The 27,071-nt window shown below is 45.8% G+C and overlaps 10 non-coding genes and 4 pseudogenes across 10 annotated transcripts; all 14 read left to right on the top strand.

Annotated features, from left to right (window-relative positions):
- Window positions 1–403: 403 nt before the first annotated feature.
- On the top strand, window positions 404–588 carry LOC141228408 (U2 spliceosomal RNA). Its single transcript, XR_012295294.1, has one exon. It is a non-coding gene; the product is annotated as a U2 spliceosomal RNA (small nuclear RNA).
- Window positions 589–1,703: 1,115 nt separating this feature from the next.
- On the top strand, window positions 1,704–1,842 carry LOC141228492 (U2 spliceosomal RNA; annotated as a pseudogene).
- A 470-nt stretch (window positions 1,843–2,312) lies between these two features.
- LOC141228352 (U2 spliceosomal RNA) lies at window positions 2,313–2,505 on the top strand. Its single transcript, XR_012295267.1, has one exon. It is a non-coding gene; the product is annotated as a U2 spliceosomal RNA (small nuclear RNA).
- Window positions 2,506–3,620: 1,115 nt separating this feature from the next.
- On the top strand, window positions 3,621–3,811 carry LOC141228634 (U2 spliceosomal RNA). Its single transcript, XR_012295440.1, has one exon. It is a non-coding gene; the product is annotated as a U2 spliceosomal RNA (small nuclear RNA).
- A 1,115-nt stretch (window positions 3,812–4,926) lies between these two features.
- LOC141228500 (U2 spliceosomal RNA) lies at window positions 4,927–5,018 on the top strand (annotated as a pseudogene).
- A 794-nt stretch (window positions 5,019–5,812) lies between these two features.
- On the top strand, window positions 5,813–5,997 carry LOC141228407 (U2 spliceosomal RNA). Its single transcript, XR_012295293.1, has one exon. It is a non-coding gene; the product is annotated as a U2 spliceosomal RNA (small nuclear RNA).
- Window positions 5,998–10,465: 4,468 nt separating this feature from the next.
- Window positions 10,466–10,658, top strand: LOC141228351 (U2 spliceosomal RNA). Its single transcript, XR_012295266.1, has one exon. It is a non-coding gene; the product is annotated as a U2 spliceosomal RNA (small nuclear RNA).
- Window positions 10,659–11,773: 1,115 nt separating this feature from the next.
- On the top strand, window positions 11,774–11,964 carry LOC141228633 (U2 spliceosomal RNA). Its single transcript, XR_012295439.1, has one exon. It is a non-coding gene; the product is annotated as a U2 spliceosomal RNA (small nuclear RNA).
- A 1,115-nt stretch (window positions 11,965–13,079) lies between these two features.
- Window positions 13,080–13,270, top strand: LOC141228632 (U2 spliceosomal RNA). Its single transcript, XR_012295438.1, has one exon. It is a non-coding gene; the product is annotated as a U2 spliceosomal RNA (small nuclear RNA).
- A 6,231-nt stretch (window positions 13,271–19,501) lies between these two features.
- LOC141228373 (U2 spliceosomal RNA) lies at window positions 19,502–19,677 on the top strand (annotated as a pseudogene).
- Window positions 19,678–22,629: 2,952 nt separating this feature from the next.
- Window positions 22,630–22,809, top strand: LOC141228462 (U2 spliceosomal RNA; annotated as a pseudogene).
- A 1,115-nt stretch (window positions 22,810–23,924) lies between these two features.
- LOC141228631 (U2 spliceosomal RNA) lies at window positions 23,925–24,115 on the top strand. Its single transcript, XR_012295437.1, has one exon. It is a non-coding gene; the product is annotated as a U2 spliceosomal RNA (small nuclear RNA).
- Window positions 24,116–25,230: 1,115 nt separating this feature from the next.
- On the top strand, window positions 25,231–25,421 carry LOC141228630 (U2 spliceosomal RNA). The gene has a single exon (XR_012295436.1). It is a non-coding gene; the product is annotated as a U2 spliceosomal RNA (small nuclear RNA).
- Window positions 25,422–26,536: 1,115 nt separating this feature from the next.
- Window positions 26,537–26,727, top strand: LOC141228629 (U2 spliceosomal RNA). Its single transcript, XR_012295435.1, has one exon. It is a non-coding gene; the product is annotated as a U2 spliceosomal RNA (small nuclear RNA).
- The last annotated feature ends 344 nt before the right edge of the window (window positions 26,728–27,071 follow it).

Below are 27,071 nucleotides of genomic sequence, written 5' to 3'. Positions count from 1 at the left end.
TTGTCGGGATGCGGTTCCCTTACGGGTTCCTCTCTTGGCAGGTCTAGGGGGGGAGTGTGTGGCCATCAGGTTCCGCTCCCCCCTGAACCCCCCTGGCTCTCCTCTTTCGGGAGGAGAGCGTTGTTGGCTCCCCTCTTCCGGGAGGGGAGCACAGTCTTTGGCTCCCAGTGCCTTGCTCGGGTGAGAACTCGGGCAGGTATTGAGGGCAAGATTGGGTCGCCTCTGGCTCCGGCTGGAGGTGGCTATTTGTCCCTGTGCCTCGCTGTGGCCTTCTGGCACGGAGGGACGGGGAATGGTTTGGGGGACCCTTCTCCTTTTGGAGAAGGTTTCAAGAAGACCAGCATCCTAGTGCACTTTTTTTTGTGGCACTTGTCACTTTTTTAAGCGCACTCGGGTTTTGTACACGAATTCGGGCTTTCGATAAAAAAAAAAAAATCTGTTCTTATCAGTTTAATATCTGATACGTCCCCTATCTGGGGACCATATATTAAATGGATTTTTAGAACAGGGAGATGGAAAAAGAGCTTGCTCTGTCCACTCCACGCATTGACCTGGTATTGCAGTATCTCCAGGACCGGTGCACCCCTTCTTTAATGCAGTTTCTAAAATCAGAAAGAATTGAATTCAATGTTTTTTGTTCATTTTGCTTGTTTGTCGGATTTTGGGATGGACTCTTTGGCTTTGCTTTTCTTCTCCTCATTGGATTTTTCATGTTCAAAGTTGCAGAAGCCAGATTACAAGCTCATTTTGGTTCAACTTCAGCAACTGTGCATTGCATTGCCATGTAATGTGATGCAATGCTATCTTTCTAGCTCTCCCTTTTTACTTCCTTTTGGATAAACAGACATATTAGGCAAGCATTTTGGAGCTTTCACCTAAATAACTACAGATGGTGAGATAAGCTGCACAATATAATTGACCTTTCAGTATATTGTTGCACACACACCATCTATTTAGCAAATGCCCTTGTTATCAACAGCAGCCTTTTAAACTCACCTGAGCTAACAGGTATGTGCGCTGGTTACTCTGCTGCACTTAAAATTTCTTTTTTGGTTTGCTACAATGCCTTTTCTGAAACGTTGTCTCCTTCTGCTGGAACACTGACTTCTTTCATTTAATGCCTGCAGACTATAAAAGAGAACCCAACCCAAAAAGTTTGGTTGATTAGTCTGTGGCATTCTGTTAAACTGTTGCTTATGGCGGTCTCTGTGAGCTTCTCAGCGACATTCAGCCAGCCAGGTATCCTGCCTGCAGTAGATGGAATGTGGCAATGGAACGCTGGCTGCGCGTGTCATAATAGGCTCTGAGCCTTTATATACCTGTGCACAGCAGCAGCCACCTTCAGTCTGCTGCTGGACAGCCAGCAGCAGCAGCAGCAGGAGAGGTATGTAATCAGGAGCCCTCCTGCTAAGGGTAGACAGCTGCTCGTTCCACCCCACCCCCCGCCTTAATTGGTTCTCCTCCCTTCCAACGGTGTTGAGGCGGGTGGGAACAGCAGGGGGTGAAGGTGCTGTGTTTAAAGAGGTGGAGTTATGCAGATCTAAAACGCGTGGATTGCAGCAGCAGCAAGCCGAAAAGTGCAGGCATGTAAGGGATCTAGAGGTTGACAACATGTCTTCTTAACGGGAGTCCAGGAGCTCATCTCCACAAATGGACTTTTCAGGATCCTTGGGTGGCTCCGTAGTTTGAAACCAATTCTGGTTATCGCTTCTCGGCCTTTTGGCTAAGATCAAGTGTAGTATCTGATTTGCACAGCGCCTGTTGACTGCCCTTGAGGACGACCTGAGGAACTCTGTCCCCAGGGCGAGCCTATCGCACCATTCTGTGCTTTATGGACTCTTCCCTGGGGTTCATACCGTCAGAGCCATCCAGGAGGCTTGGCGCCTTATGAACTGCTTCAAGGATGCCGTTTGGGTCGCCAGGAACCGGCTCATCTTGAGGAGGGAGAGGATGTCCATCCAGGACTGCCGCAGGCTGATCCACAGCCTGCTCAGAGACTATTCCATCGAGGACGGTCCGGAGGACGAGGATGAGGACTAAACCCCTCCTCCCCCTCTCCCCTTATGTGTCTTGTCTTTCAATAAAGCTTCGGGCCTGTGATTTTCCCCTCCCCATCCCCTTTTTCCCAATCCCCATCCCTTATCACGGTTCGTCGTACTGTATTGATTGACATGCTTTTTCTTTCAGATTGAGTGTTTTGTGTAGCATAGGGGTGTGATGTGTCTAGTTAGTGCGTCGTATCCTCATGCTATGTAAATATGATGTAGAATTCTGGGTGTACTGGGCTGCGGCACTGTACACTGTCTGTTAACTTATTTTTTGTGCTAATAAAAGATATATTCAATCAAAAAATCTGTTCTTATCAGTTTAATATCTGATACGTCCCCTATCTGGGGACCATATATTAAATGGATTTTTAGAACAGGGAGATGGAAAAAGAGCTTGCTCTGTCCACTCCACGCATTGACCTGGTATTGCAGTATCTCCAGGACCGGTGCACCCCTTCTTTAATGCAGTTTCTAAAATCAGAAAGAATTGAATTCAATGTTTTTTGTTCATTTTGCTTGTTTGTCGGATTTTGGGATGGACTCTTTGGCTTTGCTTTTCTTCTCCTCATTGGATTTTTCATGTTCAAAGTTGCAGAAGCCAGATTACAAGCTCATTTTGGTTCAACTTCAGCAACTGTGCATTGCATTGCCATGTAATGTGATGCAATGCTATCTTTCTAGCTCTCCCTTTTTACTTCCTTTTGGATAAACAGACATATTAGGCAAGCATTTTGGAGCTTTCACCTAAATAACTACAGGTGGTGAGATAAGCTGCACAATATAATTGACCTTTCAGTATATTGTTGCACACACACCATCTATTTAGCAAATGCCCTTGTTATCAACAGCAGCCTTTTAAACTCACCTGAGCTAACAGGTATGTGCGCTGGTTACTCTGCTGCGCTTAAAATTTCTTTTTTGGTTTGCTACAATGCCTTTTCTGAAACGTTGTCTCCTTCTGCTGGAACACTGACTTCTTTCATTTAATGCCTGCAGACTATAAAAGAGAACCCAACCCAAAAAGTTTGGTTTATTAGTCTGTGGCATTCTGTTAAACTGTTGCTTATGGCGGTCTCTGTGAGCTTCTCAGCGACATTCAGCCAGCCAGGTATCCTGCCTGCAGTAGATGGAATGTGGCAATGGAACGCTGGCTGCGCGTGTCATAATAGGCTCTGAGCCTTTATATACCTGTGCACAGCAGCAGCCACCTTCAGTCTGCTGCTGGACAGCCAGCAGCAGCAGCAGCAGGAGAGGTATGTAATCAGGAGCCCTCCTGCTAAGGGTAGACAGCTGCTCGTTCCACCCCACCCCCCGCCTTAATTGGTTCTCCTCCCTTCCAACGGTGTTGAGGCGGGTGGGAACAGCAGGGGGTGAAGGTGCTGTGTTTAAAGAGGTGGAGTTATGCAGATCTAAAACGCGTGGATTGCAGCAGCAGCAAGCCGAAAAGTGCAGGCATGTAAGGGATCTAGAGGTTGACAACATGTCTTCTTAATGGGAGTCCAGGAGCTCATCTCCACAAATGGACTTTTCAGGATCCTTGGGTGGCTCCGTAGTTTGAAACCAATTCTGGTTATCGCTTCTCGGCCTTTTGGCTAAGATCAAGTGTAGTATCTGTTCTTATCAGTTTAATATCTGATACGTCCCCTATCTGGGGACCATATATTAAATGGATTTTTAGAACAGGGAGATGGAAAAAGAGCTTGCTCTGTCCACTCCACGCATTGACCTGGTATTGCAGTATCTCCAGGACCGGTGCACCCCTTCTTTAATGCAGTTTCTAAAATCAGAAAGAATTGAATTCAATGTTTTTTGTTCATTTTGCTTGTTTGTCGGATTTTGGGATGGACTCTTTGGCTTTGCTTTTCTTCTCCTCATTGGATTTTTCATGTTCAAAGTTGCAGAAGCCAGATTACAAGCTCATTTTGGTTCAACTTCAGCAACTGTGCATTGCATTGCCATGTAATGTGATGCAATGCTATCTTTCTAGCTCTCCCTTTTTACTTCCTTTTGGATAAACAGACATATTAGGCAAGCATTTTGGAGCTTTCACCTAAATAACTACAGGTGGTGAGATAAGCTGCACAATATAATTGACCTTTCAGTATATTGTTGCACACACACCATCTATTTAGCAAATGCCCTTGTTATCAACAGCAGCCTTTTAAACTCACCTGAGCTAACAGGTATGTGCGCTGGTTACTCTGCTGCGCTTAAAATTTCTTTTTTGGTTTGCTACAATGCCTTTTCTGAAACGTTGTCTCCTTCTGCTGGAACACTGACTTCTTTCATTTAATGCCTGCAGACTATAAAAGAGAACCCAACCCAAAAAGTTTGGTTGATTAGTCTGTGGCATTCTGTTAAACTGTTGCTTATGGCGGTCTCTGTGAGCTTCTCAGCGACATTCAGCCAGCCAGGTATCCTGCCTGCAGTAGATGGAATGTGGCAATGGAACGCTGGCTGCGCGTGTCATAATAGGCTCTGAGCCTTTATATACCTGTGCACAGCAGCAGCCACCTTCAGTCTGCTGCTGGACAGCCAGCAGCAGCAGCAGCAGGAGAGGTATGTAATCAGGAGCCCTCCTGCTAAGGGTAGACAGCTGCTCGTTCCACCCCACCCCCCGCCTTAATTGGTTCTCCTCCCTTCCAACGGTGTTGAGGCGGGTGGGAACAGCAGGGGGTGAAGGTGCTGTGTTTAAAGAGGTGGAGTTATGCAGATCTAAAACGCGTGGATTGCAGCAGCAGCAAGCCGAAAAGTGCAGGCATGTAAGGGATCTAGAGGTTGACAACATGTCTTCTTAACGGGAGTCCAGGAGCTCATCTCCACAAATGGACTTTTCAGGATCCTTGGGTGGCTCCGTAGTTTGAAACCAATTCTGGTTATCGCTTCTCGGCCTTTTGGCTAAGATCAAGTGTAGTATCTTTCGAAAAGGCGGTTTTGGATGTTTGCCGCCCTAGTAGATTGATACATTATGCACACTGGGGTTTAGGCGCTTGTTAGTACGCCAGGTGGCTAATATAGTCATCTGGTGGAAAGCATGGCCCCCCAGGATCGACGCCATTGGGCCGGGGAAGATCGAAAGCCCGAAGTGTGAAGTGCCCCAGGAGTGGTGACCCTGGGGTGCCTTAACTCACTGGGATTGGGAACCCCACTTGAGTTTATGGCACATTTGCACTAGCACTTCAATATTTCTTTCTTCACACACACCCTTATTCCGGGCCTTCTGGCCTTAGGATGGGGAATTTTTCAATTCCCGGTCGAAGGTCCGGGCAGTATTATACTGTGAAACCTTCACTATTTATTTAATTTTTTTTTGTCACTGTGTGTCCACTTTTTCACGTGTGTCCACGTCCTTACTAGGATTTTGTCGGGATGCGGTTCCCTTACGGGTTCCTCTCTTGGCAGGTCTAGGGGGGGAGTGTGTGGCCATCAGGTTCCGCTCCCCCCTGAACCCCCCTGGCTCTCCTCTTTCGGGAGGAGAGCGTTGTTGGCTCCCCTCTTCCGGGAGGGGAGCACAGTCTTTGGCTCCCAGTGCCTTGCTCGGGTGAGAACTCGGGCAGGTATTGAGGGCAAGATTGGGTCGCCTCTGGCTCCGGCTGGAGGTGGCTATTTGTCCCTGTGCCTCGCTGTGGCCTTCTGGCACGGAGGGACGGGGAATGGTTTGGGGGACCCTTCTCCTTTTGGAGAAGGTTTCAAGAAGACCAGCATCCTAGTGCACTTTTTTTTGTGGCACTTGTCACTTTTTTAAGCGCACTCGGGTTTTGTACACGAATTCGGGCTTTCGATAAAAAAAAAAAAATCTGTTCTTATCAGTTTAATATCTGATACGTCCCCTATCTGGGGACCATATATTAAATGGATTTTTAGAACAGGGAGATGGAAAAAGAGCTTGCTCTGTCCACTCCACGCATTGACCTGGTATTGCAGTATCTCCAGGACCGGTGCACCCCTTCTTTAATGCAGTTTCTAAAATCAGAAAGAATTGAATTCAATGTTTTTTGTTCATTTTGCTTGTTTGTCGGATTTTGGGATGGACTCTTTGGCTTTGCTTTTCTTCTCCTCATTGGATTTTTCATGTTCAAAGTTGCAGAAGCCAGATTACAAGCTCATTTTGGTTCAACTTCAGCAACTGTGCATTGCATTGCCATGTAATGTGATGCAATGCTATCTTTCTAGCTCTCCCTTTTTACTTCCTTTTGGATAAACAGACATATTAGGCAAGCATTTTGGAGCTTTCACCTAAATAACTACAGGTGGTGAGATAAGCTGCACAATATAATTGACCTTTCAGTATATTGTTGCACACACACCATCTATTTAGCAAATGCCCTTGTTATCAACAGCAGCCTTTTAAACTCACCTGAGCTAACAGGTATGTGCGCTGGTTACTCTGCTGCGCTTAAAATTTCTTTTTTGGTTTGCTACAATGCCTTTTCTGAAACGTTGTCTCCTTCTGCTGGAACACTGACTTCTTTCATTTAATGCCTGCAGACTATAAAAGAGAACCCAACCCAAAAAGTTTGGTTGATTAGTCTGTGGCATTCTGTTAAACTGTTGCTTATGGCGGTCTCTGTGAGCTTCTCAGCGACATTCAGCCAGCCAGGTATCCTGCCTGCAGTAGATGGAATGTGGCAATGGAACGCTGGCTGCGCGTGTCATAATAGGCTCTGAGCCTTTATATACCTGTGCACAGCAGCAGCCACCTTCAGTCTGCTGCTGGACAGCCAGCAGCAGCAGCAGCAGGAGAGGTATGTAATCAGGAGCCCTCCTGCTAAGGGTAGACAGCTGCTCGTTCCACCCCACCCCCCGCCTTAATTGGTTCTCCTCCCTTCCAATGGTGTTGAGGCGGGTGGGAACAGCAGGGGGTGAAGGTGCTGTGTTTAAAGAGGTGGAGTTATGCAGATCTAAAACGCGTGGATTGCAGCAGCAGCAAGCCGAAAAGTGCAGGCATGTAAGGGATCTAGAGGTTGACAACATGTCTTCTTAACGGGAGTCCAGGAGCTCATCTCCACAAATGGACTTTTCAGGATCCTTGGGTGGCTCCGTAGTTTGAAACCAATTCTGGTTATCGCTTCTCGGCCTGTTGGCTAAGATCAAGTGTAGTATGCGTCCCCACTGAAGAATGAGCGTTTGGAGCTTTTCCAGACCCTGCGGCTTCAGCTTGCCACCACCAGGACCTTAGTGATGGCCGGGGATTTCAACTGCCCCATCGAGGAGGATGGTCGTAGTTCTGGCACATCTGCCAAGTTGGACATCACGTCCAAGCTGCTCATCGAGATGGTAACCGAGGCCTCTCTTCAGGACGTGGTGGGCTCCATGGGGAGAGGCTCCACAAACTATTCGTGGAGCCGACCCGATGGCTCACTCCGCTCCAGGATTGACTTTGTGTTCACCTCTCGGGCAGTCAGGCAGAGTAGGCACTCGATGGTCCCCTGCTTCTTCTCCGACCACAGAGCCATTCACTTACAAGGTGTCCTCGGCGACGGTTTTCCGTCCGGCCCCGGCTCCTGGAAGCTGAATTGTGCTCTGCTGGCTCAGGATGAAGTCGTGGAGGAGCTGAGAGCAGCCTACGCAATGTGGCAGTCCTACAAGGGTATCTTCCAAACAGTCTCTGATTGGTGGGAATATGTTAAACTTGAGTTTCGCTGTTTCTTTCAGGCCAAGGGTCGACAACAGGCGTGTGAGAAGAGGAGGGACTTCAGAGGGCTGCAGCGCGAGCTGCGGTCGCTGCAGGACCTTCTTCACTGCGGCTGGGACGTGAGGGAGGAGCTGGAGGAGACCAAGAAGAGCCTGAAAAGGCACTTTGAGGAGGAGTCCAAGCGAATCGTCTTCCGTTCCAAAGTGGAGAATCTGGAGAAGGGTGAGAAATGTAACTCATTCTTTTTCAGGAAACTTCATGCCGGTCACACGCCCCTGAACGAGCTGCGAGACGAGAGCGGAAACATGCGACGTGGGAAGGAGGACGTGATGAAGGTCGTCAGCGACTTCTACAGCGAACTCTACTCCCACAAGACTACCGACCCCGACGCTGCTGATAAGTTCCTGTCAGGTATCACTAACCATCTTGATCCTGCAGGCACGGCAGCCTTGGACAAACCTCTGATGGTGGGCGAATTGCTCTCTGCCGCTAAATCCTTTAGGACCGGCAGGACCCCGGGCAGTGTTGGTCTTCCAGCGGAGCTCTATGTAGCGCTGGGAGACCTCATCTGTCCGGACCTGTTGGACCTGTACGAGGAGATGGTGGTGGAGGGTAGAATGCCTCCATCTTTGAGGGAAGGAATGGTCACGATCCTGTACAAGCGGAAGGGAGAGAGGTGCGACCTGAGGAATTGGCGTCCCATCACTCTGCTCAACGTGGACTACAAGATCCTGGCCAAGACAATGGCGACACGACTTAAGACGGTCATCGGACGGATCATCCACCCGGACCAGACCTGCGGCATCCCTGGACGTCGCATCGCAGACAGCCTCGCTCTCGTGCGGGACACGGTCGAGTACATCAAGGTCCGCCGCGCACACGCGGCCCTGGTCTCCTTGGATCAGGAGAAGGCCTTCGACCGGGTTTCCCACGAGTTCATGGGCCGAGCTCTGCACCGGTTAGGTTTGGGTAACATGTTTTGTTCGTATGTCCGTCTGATGTATTTTGATATCCACAGCTCGGTGTTGGTGAACGGCTGGAAGACTGACCCCTTCCCTGTCCTCTCTGGGGTCAGACAAGGCTGCCCTCTATCACCTCTTCTTTTTGTTTGTGTTATAGAACTCTTCGCAGAGGCTATCCGGCAGAATGGAGAGATCAGAGGGATCACCGCACCGGGTCCGGGACGACACGAGGTCAAGTGCTCGCTCTACATGGACGACGTCACCGTCTTCTGCGCTGATCGTGGTTCAGTCGACGCCCTCGTCCAGACGTGTGAGAGGTTCGGCTGGGCTTCAGGGGCCAAAGTCAACTGCAGGAAGTCGGAAGCCATGCTCTTCGGGGATTGGCAGCCGGCCTCCTCCGCCCCCTTCCCCTTCAACATTCAACCGGATTTCCTCAAGGTGCTGGGAGTCTGGTTCGGGAAGGAAGGAGCGGCCCTCAAGTCCTGGCAAGAACGCTTGGCCAAGGTGAAGCAACGGATCGGACTCTGGAGCCTCAGACACCTCACTTGTGAGGGTAAGGCACTCGTCCTGCGTAATGAGGTCCTGCCCGTCTTGCAGTACACGGCGCAGGCCTGGCCCCCACACGTCACTGTGTGCAGGGCCATTACCAGGACAGTGTTTCACTTTGTCTGGGGATCCAAGATGGACAGAGTCAGGCGGGCCGTCATGTACAAGGAGCCTCGCAAGGGTGGGAAGGGCGTTCCAGATATCCCCACCCTCCTGCGATCCTCTTTTGTGTGTGATTGTGTCCGCCGGACTTTGCAAGTCAAGAATGGCTCCGCGGGCAGGTCCATGTCTCGCTTCTTCCTGCTTCCTCTTTGGAGGCGACTCGGCTGGGACAAGTGGGACAGCTCCTTCCCCTACAACTGGACGACGCCATGGTTCTACGGAGACGTCGTTCGATTTGTGGGGGAACATCAACTGGAGGGACTCAAGCCCGACTTGTGGAAGCCCAAAACTATCCACAAGCTCATCAGAGCCAAGGATGACGTGGAGAACATCACAGGACTTCACCAGGACACGCTGGAGACTGTGTGGACAAATGTGTCGTCTGACAGGCTGACCAACGGGCACAAGGACTTGTCGTGGATGGCGATTCAGGGCGGACTGCCCGTCCGGTCATTCATGCATGCCCGGAACCTGTGCAAGACCCGGTACTGCCCAAGGTGCCCCTTCGTGGAGGAAACATCTTTGCACACTTTTTGGGACTGCGGATTTGCACAGCGCCTGTTGACTGCCCTTGAGGACGACCTGAGGAACTCTGTCCCCAGGGCGAGCCTATCGCACCATTCTGTGTTTTACGGACTCTTCCCTGGGGTTCATACCGTCGGAGCCATCCAGGAGGCTTGGCGACTTATGAACTGCTTCAAGGATGCCGTTTGGGTCGCCAGGAACCGGCTCATCTTGAGGAGGGAGAGGATGTCCATCCAGGACTGCCGCAGGCTGATCCACAGCCTGCTCAGAGACTATTCCATCGTGGAAAGTCCGGAGGACGAGGATGAGGACTAAACCCCTCCTCCCCCTCTCCCCTTATGTGTCTTGTCTTTCAATAAAGCTTCGGGCCTGTGATTTTCCCCTCCCCATCCCCTTTTTCCCAATCCCCATCCCTTATCACGGTTCGTCGTACTGTATTGATTGACATGCTTTTTCTTTCAGATTGAGTGTTTTGTGTAGCATAGGGGTGTGATGTGTCTAGTTAGTGCGTCGTATCCTCATGCTATGTAAATATGATGTAGAATTCTGTGTGTACTGGGCTGCGGCACTGTACACTGTCTGTTAACTTATTTTTTGTGCTAATAAAAGATATATTCAATCAAAAAATCTGTTCTTATCAGTTTAATATCTGATACGTCCCCTATCTGGGGACCATATATTAAATGGATTTTTAGAACAGGGAGATGGAAAAAGAGCTTGCTCTGTCCACTCCACGCATTGACCTGGTATTGCAGTATCTCCAGGACCGGTGCACCCCTTCTTTAATGCAGTTTCTAAAATCAGAAAGAATTGAATTCAATGTTTTTTGTTCATTTTGCTTGTTTGTCGGATTTTGGGATGGACTCTTTGGCTTTGCTTTTCTTCTCCTCATTGGATTTTTCATGTTCAAAGTTGCAGAAGCCAGATTACAAGCTCATTTTGGTTCAACTTCAGCAACTGTGCATTGCATTGCCATGTAATGTGATGCAATGCTATCTTTCTAGCTCTCCCTTTTTACTTCCTTTTGGATAAACAGACATATTAGGCAAGCATTTTGGAGCTTTCACCTAAATAACTACAGGTGGTGAGATAAGCTGCACAATATAATTGACCTTTCAGTATATTGTTGCACACACACCATCTATTTAGCAAATGCCCTTGTTATCAACAGCAGCCTTTTAAACTCACCTGAGCTAACAGGTATGTGCGCTGGTTACTCTGCTGCGCTTAAAATTTCTTTTTTGGTTTGCTACAATGCCTTTTCTGAAACGTTGTCTCCTTCTGCTGGAACACTGACTTCTTTCATTTAATGCCTGCAGACTATAAAAGAGAACCCAACCCAAAAAGTTTGCTGGATTAGTCTGTGGCATTCTGTTAAACTGTTGCTTATGGCGGTCTCTGTGAGCTTCTCAGCGACATTCAGCCAGCCAGGTATCCTGCCTGCAGTAGATGGAATGTGGCAATGGAACGCTGGCTGCGCGTGTCATAATAGGCTCTGAGCTTTTATATACCTGTGCACAGCTGCAGCCACCTTCAGTCTGCTGCTGGACAGCCAGCAGCAGCAGCAGCAGGAGAGGTATGTAATCAGGAGCCCTCCTGCTAAGGGTAGACAGCTGCTCGTTCCACCCCACCCCCCGCCTTAATTGGTTCTCCTCCCTTCCAACGGTGTTGAGGCGGGTGGGAACAGCAGGGGGTTAAGGTGCTGTGTTTAAAGAGGTGGAGTTATGCAGATCTAAAACGCGTGGATTGCAGCAGCAGCAAGCCGAAAAGTGCAGGCATGTAAGGGATCTAGAGGTTGACAACATGTCTTCTTAACGGGAGTCCAGGAGCTCATCTCCACAAATGGACTTTTCAGGATCCTTGGGTGGCTCCGTAGTTTGAAACCAATTCTGGTTATCGCTTCTCGGCCTTTTGGCTAAGATCAAGTGTAGTATCTGTTCTTATCAGTTTAATATCTGATACGTCCCCTATCTGGGGACCATATATTAAATGGATTTTTAGAACAGGGAGATGGAAAAAGAGCTTGCTCTGTCCACTCCACGCATTGACCTGGTATTGCAGTATCTCCAGGACCGGTGCACCCCTTCTTTAATGCAGTTTCTAAAATCAGAAAGAATTGAATTCAATGTTTTTTGTTCATTTTGCTTGTTTGTCGGATTTTGGGATGGACTCTTTGGCTTTGCTTTTCTTCTCCTCATTGGATTTTTCATGTTCAAAGTTGCAGAAGCCAGATTACAAGCTCATTTTGGTTCAACTTCAGCAACTGTGCATTGCATTGCCATGTAATGTGATGCAATGCTATCTTTCTAGCTCTCCCTTTTTACTTCCTTTTGGATAAACAGACATATTAGGCAAGCATTTTGGAGCTTTCACCTAAATAACTACAGGTGGTGAGATAAGCTGCACAATATAATTGACCTTTCAGTATATTGTTGCACACACACCATCTATTTAGCAAATGCCCTTGTTATCAACAGCAGCCTTTTAAACTCACCTGAGCTAACAGGTATGTGCGCTGGTTACTCTGCTGCGCTTAAAATTTCTTTTTTGGTTTGCTACAATGCCTTTTCTGAAACGTTGTCTCCTTCTGCTGGAACACTGACTTCTTTCATTTAATGCCTGCAGACTATAAAAGAGAACCCAACCCAAAAAGTTTGGTTGATTAGTCTGTGGCATTCTGTTAAACTGTTGCTTATGGCGGTCTCTGTGAGCTTCTCAGCGACATTCAGCCAGCCAGGTATCCTGCCTGCAGTAGATGGAATGTGGCAATGGAACGCTGGCTGCGCGTGTCATAATAGGCTCTGAGCCTTTATATACCTGTGCACAGCAGCAGCCACCTTCAGTCTGCTGCTGGATAGCCAGCAGCAGCAGCAGCAGGAGAGGTATGTAATCAGGAGCCCTCCTGCTAAGGGTAGACAGCTGCTCGTTCCACCCCACCCCCCGCCTTAATTGGTTCTCCTCCCTTCCAACGGTGTTGAGGCGGGTGGGAACAGCAGGGGGTGAAGGTGCTGTGTTTAAAGAGGTGGAGTTATGCAGATCTAAAACGCGTGGATTGCAGCAGCAGCAAGCCGAAAAGTGCAGGCATGTAAGGGATCTAGAGGTTGACAACATGTCTTCTTAACGGGAGTCCAGGAGCTCATCTCCACAAATGGACTTTTTAGGATCCTTGGGTGGCTCCGTAGTTTGAAACCAATTCTGGTTATCGCTTCTCGGCCTTTTGGCTAAGATCAAGTGTAGTATCTGTTCTTATCAGTTTAATATCTGATACGTCCCCTATCTGGGGACCATATATTAAATGGATTTTTAGAACAGGGAGATGGAAAAAGAGCTTGCTCTGTCCACTCCACGCATTGACCTGGTATTGCAGTATCTCCAGGACCGGTGCACCCCTTCTTTAATGCAGTTTCTAAAATCAGAAAGAATTGAATTCAATGTTTTTTGTTCATTTTGCTTGTTTGTCGGATTTTGGGATGGACTCTTTGGCTTTGCTTTTCTTCTCCTCATTGGATTTTTCATGTTCAAAGTTGCAGAAGCCAGATTACAAGCTCATTTTGGTTCAACTTCAGCAACTGTGCATTGCATTGCCATGTAATGTGATGCAATGCTATCTTTCTAGCTCTCCCTTTTTACTTCCTTTTGGATAAACAGACATATTAGGCAAGCATTTTGGAGCTTTCACCTAAATAACTACAGGTGGTGAGATAAGCTGCACAATATAATTGACCTTTCAGTATATTGTTGCACACACACCATCTATTTAGCAAATGCCCTTGTTATCAACAGCAGCCTTTTAAACTCACCTGAGCTAACAGGTATGTGCGCTGGTTACTCTGCTGCGCTTAAAATTTCTTTTTTGGTTTGCTACAATGCCTTTTCTGAAACGTTGTCTCCTTCTGCTGGAACACTGACTTCTTTCATTTAATGCCTGCAGACTATAAAAGAGAACCCAACCCAAAAAGTTTGGTTGATTATTCTGTGGCATTCTGTTAAACTGTTGCTTATGGCGGTCTCTGTGAGCTTCTCAGCGACATTCAGCCAGCCAGGTATCCTGCCTGCAGTAGATGGAATGTGGCAATGGAACGCTGGCTGCGCATGTCATAATAGGCTCTGAGCCTTTATATACCTGTGCACAGCAGCAGCCACCTTCAGTCTGCTGCTGGACAGCCAGCAGCAGCAGCAGCAGGAGAGGTATGTAATCAGGAGCCCTCCTGCTAAGGGTAGACAGCTGCTCGTTCCACCCCACCCCCCGCCTTAATTGGTTCTCCTCCCTTCCAACGGTGTTGAGGCGGGTGGGAACAGCAGGGGGTGAAGGTGCTGTGTTTAAAGAGGTGGAGTTATGCAGATCTAAAACGCGTGGATTGCAGCAGCAGCAAGCCGAAAAGTGCAGGCATGTAAGGGATCTAGAGGTTGACAACATGTCTTCTTAACGGGAGTCCAGGAGCTCATCTCCACAAATGGACTTTTCAGGATCCTTGGGTGGCTCCGTAGTTTGAAACCAATTCTGGTTATCGCTTCTCGGCCTTTTGGCTAAGATACCACATCTTGCCAGAAGGATTCTAAGCCAATCGTGCCCTTGGCCTTGAGGCATCGGCGGTGTAAAAGCCGTCTTAAGCCTCATGCTGCTTTAGGGGGCAGATACGCAAAGAAACCAAGAAGGCGATCGACCCTATCTACCTTTTGAAGATGGCATCAGCAGTAGCGGCCGCAGTGCGCTATGCCAGAGCTGGTGACCTTCGCATCAAGAACTCTTTCAAGATCGAAGTGGACGATGCATCCAAGGAGAAGATGACCTTGAAGTTTTTCGTGAGGAGAGTGCTGCTGGAGATCCTAGGAGTAAAGAGGGAAGACATCCTGGCCCTTCAAGATCGCCCCGGTTCCTTCACTTTGACTCTGGAGTCGGAGTATGCGTGCCAGAACCTCTTCCGCCAGATTCACCTGCACCTTTCAGATGAGGATCTTAAAGGACTCACCTTTGTCATCCTTTACTCCGGTGGAGAGAAGCCGCTCGTGGTTCAGATGAGCAACCCTCATGTTCCCTTAGTTAATATTATTTGCTTTCTTCAAAACTATTTCCCAGAACTGCGGTATTCCCACAAGGTCATGAATGAGGAAAACCTCTGGACGGGAAAGCATAAATTTTTTGTTAAATTTTGTGAAGATCCAAATGGCATTGGTGGTCAGCGTCATCCTCCGTCAAGTTTCCTGATCGGTAGGGAGCGGGGGCGCCTCTTCTACCCGGACATGCCCCTCTTCTGCCGGAAATGCATGTGTTTCGGTCACACTTATGAGAACTGCAAGGAGGAGGTGGCAATCTGTAAGAAGTGCTACAAGCATGGACATGCCACAATGGACTGTACCAATGAGATGGTGTGCAACATCTGCCGGGTCCCAGGTCACTCCTTCCGGGAGTGTCCTTTGAAGAAAAAGGCGGAAACCTATGCTGAAACGCTGGCAAAGCAACCTGCCCGTGTGCCTCCATCTGCTCCCGGGGGGCAGAGGCAGCCCTCTGCTGTTCCTGCTCCTGCGGGTGCGTCTACAGCGCGGGGGCAGTCTTCTAGCTCTCCAGTACCTGCTCCACAGACCAAGCCTGCTAGTACATCAGGTGGTACGTCTGCACCTGCTGCACAGAGGAAGCCAACCAACCCTCCTGCTCCTGCTGCTAAGGGGGGTCCCACCGGTGCTCCTGTATCTACTGTGCGAACACAACCCCCTGTAGGCGGGTCCACAAGCACTTCAGTGCCTGCTGCGCAGGGAAAACCTGCCAGTTCTCCTATTCCTGCTGCGCATAAGCCCACGTCTATGCAGAAACCTCCAGCTGAGAAACCTGTCCGTCCTGAGAGGAGGGAAGCTTCATCTAAGGACTGGGCTGCTGATTCTGATCCGGGTGATATGGTGGTGGAGGGGAGTCCCTCTGCTGAAATCGGGACATTTAGCTCGGAGGAAGAAGCAATGGAGCTGGAAACTCGTAGGAAAAGGAAAACAGATGATAGGTCTGATGAGAATGTGGCCAGGGAGACTTCCAAGAAGTGTCCATTAAAACCAAGTCTTCTGCAATACAAGCCAATGGCTCCCGCTGCCCCTCCTGAGGAGCCAAGGCCTTCAGACCCTATAAACATTTCTTTTTCGGACTCAGAAGTGCAGAGCCCGTTAACATCGGTGGGCTTTATGTCTGATTCTGACAGTAGTGTGACCTGAACTATCCTATCATGACCTCATCAATTAAAGTAGCCTCGCTCAATGTGAGGAGTATAAGGGGCTCTACAAGAAGGGCTGCTTTGTTTTCCTACCTGTCAACAGTGGACTGTGATGTCTTTTGTTTGCAAGAATGTAACATTGACTTTGATATGAATTATGCAGATTTAAGAAAAGATTGGCCTCATGGGCCCTCTATCTGGTCCGGAGATAATGAAAATCGTTCCTCTGGCATTGGAGTGCTGTTTAGGTCGCATGACTTTAAAATCAACTCTTTTGTGGACATTTCTTCTGGACGTGCTCTTTTCTTAAATATTAGTTTTAAAGGTGTGGACTTTAGACTTTTGAACATTTATGCTTCTCCGGTGAAGGAAGAGAGACATCAGTTGTTTGAAGATGTGCAATATTACCTACCTGGTTCATCGCCTCTGATGTTCTGTGGGGATTTCAATTGTGTCTTGCCTGGTGAAGGGAGAAGCGGGAGTTCCACCGTTCCTAAAAAAGACAAAACAGAGAAACAACTAAAGGATTTGTTAACTGATTTTTTTCTTAGAGACTCCTGGAAAGAGATCCGTAGTAATGATCCCGGTTATACTTGGGAGAACTCTTCTTCTAAATCTCGTATTGATTTTATTTTCATGTCCCAATATGTGAATGTCAAATCTGTTGTCTTAATCCCAAACATTTTTTCAGATCATAAGATGTTGCTATCAGAGTTAGAATTACCTGGGCTTGTCAAGGCAAGAGGAGTTTGGAGGCTAAATACAACATTGTTACAAGATCCTAAGGTAAGAACAGATTTTAAAGCGTTTTTTAATTATTTAAGAACAAAACAACAAAAATTTTTAACTCTGCTAGAATGGTGGGAATACAGCAAGATGAAGATAAAAAGTTTTTTTATCAAGGTCAGCATAGCCAATGCAAGAGAAAAGTCCGCTTGGCATAAAAGGCTTATTACTAAATTGCAGACCTGTTATCAACTAAGAGATGTGGGACTTGAAATGGACGATTTAATTGAAGCAACAAAAAAAGAAATTAAAAAGAGTATAGAGTCGAAGGGTAAGGAAATAATTTATAACTCAAAAATTGAAGTGATGGAGAAAAATGAAAAGTGCTCAAGATTTTTTTTTAAAAAAGTAGTTGCTGCTAAGGAAATGATAACAGAATTAGAGGGTGAAACTACAACTGAAGGTATGCTCAACCAAGCTTACCAGTTTTATCAGCAGCTTTTTAATGAGAAAACTATAGACCAGTCTTTTACTGAAGATGCCCTTAATTCATTAAAAAATAGTCTGAGCCGCGAAGACCAAGAATTGTTATGCACTGAAGTCACCTTGTCGGAAGTAGATGCTGCTATCAAAAGTTTTTCCTATGGGAAAACCCCTGGTTCTGACGGTTTGCCTGTTGAATTTTATCGTGAATTTTGGAATTTTTTAAAACCCGACTTGTTTTTAGTAATCAAAGAAGCTTTTAAGTGTGATATCCTGCCTATATCTTGGAGAAGTGGTCTGGTCTCCCTGATTTTTAAAAAAGGAGCCAAAACCCATCTGGCAAACTGGAGACCAATCACACTGTTGAATGTTGATTACAAGTTGATGTCCAAAATTTTAGTGAACCGTTTTAAAAAAGTTTTATCCAAAGTTATTTATGAAGACCAGGTATGTGGGGTGCCAGGAAGAGGAGTTGCGGAGCATCTCAATACCATCCGCGATGTCATATGGTACCAGCAATCCAGGAAGCAAGACTTAGCAATTTTATCGTTGGATTTTCAAAAGGCTTTTGATCGTGTCTCTCATTGTTTTTTATGGTTGGTTTTAAAAAAAATGGGCTTCCCTGAAATTTTTATCAAGCAAGTGGCACTTTTATATAAGAACTCTTTTAGTAAAATTTTAATCAATGGATTTTTGTCTAATGAAGTGTTTTTGCATTCAGGTGTGAAGCAAGGCTGCCCTTTGTCCCCAGTGCTATTTATATGTGCAATAGAGCCTCTTTTATCTATGCTACGAGAGGATAAAGTGATTAAAGGTGTCCCTATCCCTGGAGGACATGGAAGAGATGTGAAGGTAATGGGCTACATGGATGATATTACTATTTTTTGTTCATCACCTGCCGCTCTCAGGAGAGCTATAAGAACGACCAATTTTTTTTGTGAAGCCTCAGGTTTTAAGTTAAACATTGAGAAATGTGATTGTTTTGTCCGTGGCAATTGGGCGGATGTGTCCATCCCTGATCTCCCGATGCAGTCAGAGAAGATTAAAATTCTGGGCGTGATTTTTGATCGACAGAATGATGGAATGAAGAGCTGGGATGGAGTAAGGGACAAAATACAAAAGAAGATTGACTTTTGGAAATTAAGAAAATTAACAATCGAAGGTAAAGTTTTAATTATTAAGGCCCTTCTGCTTCCTGTCATGTTATATCTCAGTTATGTTTATCCCCCAAGTGACCTTACAGCGAGAAGATTACAGAGAATGCTGTTTGAATTTGTGTGGAACTCTAAGTTCGAAAAGGTGAAGAGAGAAACAATGTACAAGATGCACCACCTTGGTGGTAAGGATGTTCCCAACGTCAAACTGTTTTTATACTCCAAGTTTTTTAGCCTCTGTTTTAAATATATGTTTGCTTCAAGCCCTTGGGCACATTTTTTAAGATATGCAGCTGGCCACATTTTTAGGAGGCGAAAGTGGATATCCATTTCTTTAACAAGCCCAGTGTTGTTATCACCTCCACAACAATATGCCATCCTGGAGAAAGTTATCAGATTATATGGCCTAGATTCTTTTGAGATGGAGACATTGAAGAATGCAAGGAAGCTGCTGCAGCAATTAAAAAAGAAAGAAACTTTGACGCCCATAAGCCATTATTCATATAGCAGAGTCACTAAAATATGGAATTTAACAAATGCACCTTACCTGATGAATCAACATAAAGACTTAGCTTGGATGATTGTGCAGGAATGTTTACCGACTCGTGATTTCCAGTATAAAAGAAGACTGAGCACTATACAAACCTGCCCGAGGCATCAGTGCAATAATGATGAGACTACTATGCACCTTATTTGGAATTGTGATTTTGCACAGCAAGTGTGGAAAGACTGTGGTGAGCTTTTAAAATTTTTATCTGGTCTTAATTTTTTAAGCCATGAAGTGGTTTTATATGGGATTTTACCAAACATGACGAAAGAAAAAGAGAGAGTTTTATGGTGCACTTTGAGTTGTGTTAAAAGTGCTCTATGGAAGACCAGAAACATATTGTTGTTTAAAAGAGACTATATAGAAGTCAAGGATTGTATAAGACTGGCATTAAGTGAAATTTATATGTACTACCTAATGGATATGAAGAAGCTTGGAAAGAAAAGAGCCCTGAGTATATGGAACTATCACCTATGGAAGATGTTATTTTAAAGCTCTGAAGAAAAGATAAAGACTACGATATTTTAAATATAAACGCAAAATCTGTTCTTATCAGTTTAATATCTGATACGTCCCCTATCTGGGGACCATATATTAAATGGATTTTTAGAACAGGGAGATGGAAAAAGAGCTTGCTCTGTCCACTCCACGCATTGACCTGGTATTGCAGTATCTCCAGGACCGGTGCACCCCTTCTTTAATGCAGTTTCTAAAATCAGAAAGAATTGAATTCAATGTTTTTTGTTCATTTTGCTTGTTTGTCGGATTTTGGGATGGACTCTTTGGCTTTGCTTTTCTTCTCCTCATTGGATTTTTCATGTTCAAAGTTGCAGAAGCCAGATTACAAGCTCATTTTGGTTCAACTTCAGCAACTGTGCATTGCATTGCCATGTAATGTGATGCAATGCTATCTTTCTAGCTCTCCCTTTTTACTTCCTTTTGGATAAACAGACATATTAGGCAAGCATTTTGGAGCTTTCACCTAAATAACTACAGGTGGTGAGATAAGCTGCACAATATAATTGACCTTTCAGTATATTGTTGCACACACACCATCTATTTAGCAAATGCCCTTGTTATCAACAGCAGCCTTTTAAACTCACCTGAGCTAACAGGTATGTGCGCTGGTTACTCTGCTGCGCTTAAAATTTCTTTTTTGGTTTGCTACAATGCCTTTTCTGAAACGTTGTCTCCTTCTGCTGGAACACTGACTTCTTTCATTTAATGCCTGCAGACTATAAAAGAGAACCCAACCCAAAAAGTTTGGTTGATTAGTCTGTGGCATTCTGTTAAACTGTTGCTTATGGCGGTCTCTGTGAGCTTCTCAGCGACATTCAGCCAGCCAGGTATCCTGCCTGCAGTAGATGGAATGTGGCAATGGAACGCTGGCTGCGCGTGTCATAATAGGCTCTGAGCCTTTATATACCTGTGCACAGCAGCAGCCACCTTCAGTCTGCTGCTGGACAGCCAGCAGCAGCAGCAGCAGGAGAGGTATGTAATCAGGAGCCCTCCTGCTAAGGGTAGACAGCTGCTCGTTCCACCCCACCCCCCGCCTTAATTGGTTCTCCTCCCTTCCAACGGTGTTGAGGCGGGTGGGAACAGCAGGGGGTGAAGGTGCTGTGTTTAAAGAGGTGGAGTTATGCAGATCTAAAACGCGTGGATTGCAGCAGCAGCAAGCCGAAAAGTGCAGGCATGTAAGGGATCTAGAGGTTGACAACATGTCTTCTTAACGGGAGTCCAGGAGCTCATCTCCACAAATGGACTTTTCAGGATCCTTGGGTGGCTCCGTAGTTTGAAACCAATTCTGGTTATCGCTTCTCGGCCTTTTGGCTAAGATCAAGTGCAGTGATCTACCGGTTGCTGCCTTGGTCTTGGCTGAGAGGTGCCTTGGGTACCCGGCTCCTTGGCCTCGGGGGATCGCTGCATGTAGCAGTGCGGCTTCACCCCCTTGCTGCTTTTGGGGAGCCGGATTAGTCCCGGGGCAACGAGGGGCGATCAGCCTGCCTGCTTTTTTTAAGTAGGCGAGGAGGATTTTTGCCACCTTTGGTGTGAAGATATGGACGGGAGAAGCCCAAATATGCTGACCTGTGAAGAGGTCCCAGTTTTTGCAAGATTGAAGAATGCAGTGCGGTTTATTTTTTTGGATCCAGAGAAGAAGAAGTCTGGCTTGTTTTTTTTGGTAGAGAAGATTTTGTTTGGACTATTGGAAGTTCAAATGGAACAAGTTTTGTCTATGTTGGAGTTCCCGAAGAGAGGGATATATGATGTTATTTTTTGTTCAGAAGATATCTTTTCTGACTTTTGGAAGAGAATGGATCTAGTGAAGGAAGATTCGATACTTGAAGGTGTTTTTTTTGTGTCGCATTTTCCTAGGAAGGAAAGGCTAATAGTAATAAGGATGTATAGTCCTTTCATATTGGAAGAAGAGATCATGACCTTTTTATCCCGGTACTGTGAGAAAGTGAGTTCTGCTGGCAAAATGTTTAACCGATATGGTTTTTGGACCACGAGGTGGAGGTTCCTGGTCAAGTTCAAGGAAAGTTCGGATGGTGTTGTGGTACTCCCACCAAGTAGATTCAAAATCGGGACAGTTAATGGAGATATGTTCTTTACAGGTATGCCGAAGTTTTGTAGGCGTTGTAAACAGTATGGCCATGAAAAGGATTCCTGTACATTACAGTGGTGTGCCAAGTGTGAAGAAGTGGGACATAAGGCAGAGAATTGTGAAAAAAGTAAGAAATGTAATCTATGTGGTGGCAGTGGTCATTTATATGATTGCTGTCCTGTCAATAAAAGGGAGGAGAAGTCAGTTGACAAGGAAGATGGAAAAGAAGAAGAGTCTGAAGCTGCCCCCCATGATGAAACGGAAGAGAACATATCTCAAAAGAAGGAGGAACAAATAAGAGATATAAGAAAAGAAGGTGATCATATGGAAGAAGATACTGAGAGTGATATCACAGACGTTGAGATTGAAAATACTAGCTTGGAAGAAGAAGTGGAGGTGGATAGGGAGTCAGAAGATCAGGAGGAAAGTGAGTCCTCCAGTCAGGATGAAAAGGAAGGTGCTGTAAGTAATATGGAAGAGGAGGAGGAGGGTGAAGAAACTAGTGAAGAAGAAAGAGAGGATGTCGCATGTGAAGCCAGAGAAGAAATTGAAGGAGTTTTGTCATCTGGGAAGGACTCTAGTAAAGCAAAGGATGTTTCAGAAAAAATATGAGGGAGATGGAGGAGAGACAAGAAGTGTTGAAAATGCTAAAGAGTTGTGAAGGGGGGAGTCAGGCTAGTCTAAGGCGCAAAGTGTGGAATAACATTTATAGCGATATGCATCGTTTTTTTTCAACTTACAGAATACCTCAGTCGTTGGCTAAAGAGGTAGAAGAAGCTTGGGATGGTCGGTTTCTGGATGGAAGGCTTTTGAATGCCTTGGCAGCATATGGCCTGAAGAGAGGAATGTTGCCTTAAATCGTAATGGTAAAGATTGTAATGTTGTGATGTAAAGAATATGGAATAACTGTATTGTGATAATATAAACGTATATATATAAAATAAGATTGGAAAAATGGATATATGACCCACAATGATGGATAACAACCTAATACCATTTGGAAATCATTGCAAAGCATGAAATGGTAAATATGGGACTTGTAATCTGAGTGGAAAAAAAAAAAAAAAAATCTGTTCTTATCAGTTTAATATCTGATACGTCCCCTATCTGGGGACCATATATTAAATGGATTTTTAGAACAGGGAGATGGAAAAAGAGCTTGCTCTGTCCACTCCACGCATTGACCTGGTACTGCAGTATCTCCAGGACCGGTGCACCCCTTCTTTAATGCAGTTTCTAAAATCAGAAAGAATTGAATTCAATGTTTTTTGTTCATTTTGCTTGTTTGTCGGATTTTGGGATGGACTCTTTGGCTTTGCTTTTCTTCTCCTCATTGGATTTTTCATGTTCAAAGTTGCAGAAGCCAGATTACAAGCTCATTTTGGTTCAACTTCAGCAACTGTGCATTGCATTGCCATGTAATGTGATGCAATGCTATCTTTCTAGCTCTCCCTTTTTACTTCCTTTTGGATAAACAGACATATTAGGCAAGCATTTTGGAGCTTTCACCTAAATAACTACAGGTGGTGAGATAAGCTGCACAATATAATTGACCTTTCAGTATATTGTTGCACACACACCATCTATTTAGCAAATGCCCTTGTTATCAACAGCAGCCTTTTAAACTCACCTGAGCTAACAGGTATGTGCGCTGGTTACTCTGCTGCGCTTAAAATTTCTTTTTTGGTTTGCTACAATGCCTTTTCTGAAACGTTGTCTCCTTCTGCTGGAACACTGACTTCTTTCATTTAATGCCTGCAGACTATAAAAGAGAACCCAACCCAAAAAGTTTGGTTGATTAGTCTGTGGCATTCTGTTAAACTGTTGCTTATGGCGGTCTCTGTGAGCTTCTCAGCGACATTCAGCCAGCCAGGTATCCTGCCTGCAGTAGATGGAATGTGGCAATGGAACGCTGGCTGCGCGTGTCATAATAGGCTCTGAGCCTTTATATACCTGTGCACAGCAGCAGCCACCTTCAGTCTGCTGCTGGACAGCCAGCAGCAGCAGCAGCAGGAGAGGTATGTAATCAGGAGCCCTCCTGCTAAGGGTAGACAGCTGCTCGTTCCACCCCACCCCCCGCCTTAATTGGTTCTCCTCCCTTCCAAAGGTGTTGAGGCGGGTGGGAACAGCAGGGGGTGAAGGTGCTGTGTTTAAAGAGGTGGAGTTATGCAGATCTAAAACGCGTGGATTGCAGCAGCAGCAAGCCGAAAAGAGCAGGCATGTAAGGGATCTAGAGGTTGACAACATGTCTTCTTAACGGGAGTCCAGGAGCTCATCTCCACAAATGGACTTTTCAGGATCCTTGGGTGGCTCCGTAGTTTGAAACCAATTCTGGTTATCGCTTCTCGGCCTTTTGGCTAAGATCAAGTGTAGTATCTGTTCTTATCAGTTTAATATCTGATACGTCCCCTATCTGGGGACCATATATTAAATGGATTTTTAGAACAGGGAGATGGAAAAAGAGCTTGCTCTGTCCACTCCACGCATTGACCTGGTATTGCAGTATCTCCAGGACCGGTGCACCCCTTCTTTAATGCAGTTTCTAAAATCAGAAAGAATTGAATTCAATGTTTTTTGTTCATTTTGCTTGTTTGTCGGATTTTGGGATGGACTCTTTGGCTTTGCTTTTCTTCTCCTCATTGGATTTTTCATGTTCAAAGTTGCAGAAGCCAGATTACAAGCTCATTTTGGTTCAACTTCAGCAACTGTGCATTGCATTGCCATGTAATGTGATGCAATGCTATCTTTCTAGCTCTCCCTTTTTACTTCCTTTTGGATAAACAGACATATTAGGCAAGCATTTTGGAGCTTTCACCTAAATAACTACAGGTGGTGAGATAAGCTGCACAATATAATTGACCTTTCAGTATATTGTTGCACACACACCATCTATTTAGCAAATGCCCTTGTTATCAACAGCAGCCTTTTAAACTCACCTGAGCTAACAGGTATGTGCGCTGGTTACTCTGCTGCGCTTAAAATTTCTTTTTTGGTTTGCTACAATGCCTTTTCTGAAACATTGTCTCCTTCTGCTGGAACACTGACTTCTTTCATTTAATGCCTGCAGACTATAAAAGAGAACCCAACCCAAAAAGTTTGGTTGATTAGTCTGTGGCATTCTGTTAAACTGTTGCTTATGGCGGTCTCTGTGAGCTTCTCAGCGACATTCAGCCAGCCAGGTATCCTGCCTGCAGTAGATGGAATGTGGCAATGGAACGCTGGCTGCGCGTGTCATAATAGGCTCTGAGCCTTTATATACCTGTGCACAGCAGCAGCCACCTTCAGTCTGCTGCTGGACAGCCAGCAGCAGCAGCAGCAGGAGAGGTATGTAATCAGGAGCCCTCCTGCTAAGGGTAGACAGCTGCTCGTTCCACCCCACCCCCCGCCTTAATTGGTTCTCCTCCCTTCCAACGGTGTTGAGGCGGGTGGGAACAGCAGGGGGTGAAGGTGCTGTGTTTAAAGAGGTGGAGTTATGCAGATCTAAAACGCGTGGATTGCAGCAGCAGCAAGCCGAAAAGTGCAGGCATGTAAGGGATCTAGAGGTTGACAACATGTCTTCTTAACGGGAGTCCAGGAGCTCATCTCCACAAATGGACTTTTCAGGATCCTTGGGTGGCTCCGTAGTTTGAAACCAATTCTGGTTATCGCTTCTCGGCCTTTTGGCTAAGATCAAGTGTAGTATCTGTTCTTATCAGTTTAATATCTGATACGTCCCCTATCTGGGGACCATATATTAAATGGATTTTTAGAACAGGGAGATGGAAAAAGAGCTTGCTCTGTCCACTCCACGCATTGACCTGGTATTGCAGTATCTCCAGGACCGGTGCACCCCTTCTTTAATGCAGTTTCTAAAATCAGAAAGAATTGAATTCAATGTTTTTTGTTCATTTTGCTTGTTTGTCGGATTTTGGGATGGACTCTTTAGCTTTGCTTTTCTTCTCCTCATTGGATTTTTCATGTTCAAAGTTGCAGAAGCCAGATTACAAGCTCATTTTGGTTCAACTTCAGCAACTGTGCATTGCATTGCCATGTAATGTGATGCAATGCTATCTTTCTAGCTCTCCCTTTTTACTTCCTTTTGGATAAACAGACATATTAGGCAAGCATTTTGGAGCTTTCACCTAAATAACTACAGGTGGTGAGATAAGCTGCACAATATAATTGACCTTTCAGTATATTGTTGCACACACACCATCTATTTAGCAAATGCCCTTGTTATCAACAGCAGCCTTTTAAACTCACCTGAGCTAACAGGTATGTGCGCTGGTTACTCTGCTGCGCTTAAAATTTCTTTTTTGGTTTGCTACAATGCCTTTTCTGAAACGTTGTCTCCTTCTGCTGGAACACTGACTTCTTTCATTTAATGCCTGCAGACTATAAAAGAGAACCCAACCCAAAAAGTTTGGTTGATTAGTCTGTGGCATTCTGTTAAACTGTTGCTTATGGCGGTCTCTGTGAGCTTCTCAGCGACATTCAGCCAGCCAGGTATCCTGCCTGCAGTAGATGGAATGTGGCAATGGAACGCTGGCTGCGCGTGTCATAATAGGCTCTGAGCCTTTATATACCTGTGCACAGCAGCAGCCACCTTCAGTCTGCTGCTGGACAGCCAGCAGCAGCAGCAGCAGGAGAGGTATGTAATCAGGAGCCCTCCTGCTAAGGGTAGACAGCTGCTCGTTCCACCCCACCCCCCGCCTTAATTGGTTCTCCTCCCTTCCAACGGTGTTGAGGCGGGTGGGAACAGCAGGGGGTGAAGGTGCTGTGTTTAAAGAGGTGGAGTTATGCAGATCTAAAACGCGTGGATTGCAGCAGCAGCAAGCCGAAAAGTGCAGGCATGTAAGGGATCTAGAGGTTGACAACATGTCTTCTTAACGGGAGTCCAGGAGCTCATCTCCACAAATGGACTTTTCAGGATCCTTGGGTGGCTCCGTAGTTTGAAACCAATTCTGGTTATCGCTTCTCGGCCTTTTGGCTAAGATCAAGTGTAGTATCTGTTCTTATCAGTTTAATATCTGATACGTCCCCTATCTGGGGACCATATATTAAATGGATTTTTAGAACAGGGAGATGGAAAAAGAGCTTGCTCTGTCCACTCCACGCATTGACCTGGTATTGCAGTATCTCCAGGACCGGTGCACCCCTTCTTTAATGCAGTTTCTAAAATCAGAAAGAATTGAATTCAATGTTTTTTGTTCATTTTGCTTGTTTGTCGGATTTTGGGATGGACTCTTTGGCTTTGCTTTTCTTCTCCTCATTGGATTTTTCATGTTCAAAGTTGCAGAAGCCAGATTACAAGCTCATTTTGGTTCAACTTCAGCAACTGTGCATTGCATTGCCATGTAATGTGATGCAATACTATCTTTCTAGCTCACCCTTTTTACTTCCTTTTGGATAAACAGACATATTAGGCAAGCATTTTGGAGCTTTCACCTAAATAACTACAGGTGGTGAGATAAGCTGCACAATATAATTGACCTTTCAGTATAT

Source organism: Phyllobates terribilis, unplaced genomic scaffold, assembly GCF_046119375.1.
Source record: "Phyllobates terribilis strain yellow unplaced genomic scaffold, ASM4611937v1 Scaffold_437__1_contigs__length_1545540, whole genome shotgun sequence".
NCBI classification, from domain to species: Eukaryota; Metazoa; Chordata; class Amphibia; order Anura; family Dendrobatidae; genus Phyllobates; species Phyllobates terribilis.
The sequence above is the reverse complement of the archived record's forward strand: the minus strand, read 5'-3'. Positions and strand labels throughout refer to the sequence as shown.